Consider the following 2,160-nt stretch of genomic DNA (forward strand, 5'->3'; position numbering starts at 1 on the left):
GTGTGGTGATTTCAATCATTAGTTGCTTGACGATGACCTTGTAGGGCCGAAACACGTTGCAACAACTAAATAAAATATTTTGTTGCATTATAGATGGAAGCAAGTGGACAAGCAACAGAATGCTGAAATATAATACTGTTAGTTCTTAGTTAGAAAATTTTAGAGAGCTGGAGTTTAAAATTTTAACACAGAATACACAATTACAGTGGTTCTGCAATGTAAAAAAACAATGTGTAGAACAAGGATATTCAGAGTGGTATTGGAATTAAATTTAAAGGAAAGAGATTTGTGGTATGTCCCCAGAACTAGATGGTTCACCCCAATACTAGATACCAGCAAAGAGAGGAAAGACCTAGCAAAAACTGAAAAGGAACAGTTGTGGGAAGAAAGAAGCACCTGGAAACTTTTCATCCATTGAACCTTACAATACAGAAATGATGATAGGAGAAAAACTTATGCCATGCTTCTTTACAAAAGAAACTGACCAAACAGAAAGATCTGCAAGGGAAGTTTTACCCATGACATTTCGCAGAGAGGGAGAAAATGACAAAACCATCTAATTCAGCAACAAGTTACAGTGCTGTGAATTTCTGCAGTGACACTCCGTGTTGTAAGAATGTAATATAATGGTGTTACAAGGTACAATAATTTTACATAGACGACTATATCCTGAACAATCTGAGTTACATTATTTAACTTAAATAAATAGAAATTACAGAACTACTGCATGGCACAGGAGTACATGTAAATAAACATCAGAGAGCACAAAGGCTGTCCCTTTCTTCCCAAGGAACAGGATACATGAAATACTTCCATAATCTGATGTGTTATGATGTAAACGTTATAATTTAAAACAATTTCAAATCTGTGTGCCTTATTATTACTATTATTATTCACACTAGTAAACTTACTATGTTTGGTCTATTACCCATCCCTAAATAAATACAATTAACTTACAAACACGTCACACACATTATTTGTAAAATAATCATTCCACAATTGACTTGATAATGAGGCACAAGTGTCGACCAAACATGGGAACATATCACTGCCTCAAATTAACAGATCTGCATTTCAATCTCAGTGCACTGTTCAAAAATCCTCACATTTTAAATAGTACATATAATATTTGTAAAAGTTTTCACAATAAATTACAAACACTTCTTCACTAAATATTAGTATGTCAGAGCACTGAAGACAAATACTAGGTTTTTATGACAAACACTAAAGTGAAACCTTCATTTAAAGTTTATTTGGTGAGCAGTGAATTTTAACATTAAACTGAGAAGTGTCTTAAATGGAACAAATTTAACAGCAAGATTACTGGCTTGGATTCACTAAAACTGAACATTAATGTGGGGGAAATGTCAATCAAGGAACATTAAATGGAGGTTCCACTTATACTAATCATGGCATTTACTGCATTTCTTTATTAAACTATCATAATCAATTCACAATAAATCCCAAATACACTTGCTTCCAGTTTGTTCTATTTTTCTTATTCACTGCAACACTGAATACCTTCCTGTGATATGTTCCTGAGCATTTTAATTTTTATGGCTGTTCAATGAACGCAAATCAAGAGAATAATCAGAAATATTCTAATACTTCAGGTATGTATGTAAAACCTGAAATACTGGTTTTGATATTTCCAACACCATTAAAAAAATCTACTCTTAAAAGGTATATCAGTGCTTAAAAACGGGGGGGCTGAAGGGGTTAAATAAGTATATTGTATTCTGAACTCAATGATCTTTGCCAAAGAATTCTGCAGCCAGCATCTGCAGATATTTCAAGTCGGTATTACTTCAGTATCTTGAAGAACACTGGACTTAACATAACATGTTAAACTGTGACACAAACCAATGATATGGGCTGACTAAATTTTGCCTGTGTTCCTTCTTCAATTCAGTTTATGCATTCCAAGTTCTTACATACTGCAAACAGAATCAATTCTGAGTATTGTTATTACAGTCACGTCAACCTGACATTTCTGTTTTACATCACAGCTCATATAAAAGAAAGAAAAACATATTAATTTTAAGGTTTTCATGGTAGTGACTGTTTAATTTGTGGTCTAATACAGTATTGTATGTGGATGTCAATGTTTTGGAGGAACACACTGTCTCTGTCTTCATCCACAATACAGGGACAGGAGTC

The sequence above is a fragment of the Cryptotermes secundus genome, unplaced genomic scaffold, assembly GCF_002891405.2.
Source record: "Cryptotermes secundus unplaced genomic scaffold, Csec_1.0 scaffold691, whole genome shotgun sequence".
In the NCBI taxonomy this organism is placed as follows: Eukaryota; Metazoa; Arthropoda; class Insecta; order Blattodea; family Kalotermitidae; genus Cryptotermes; species Cryptotermes secundus.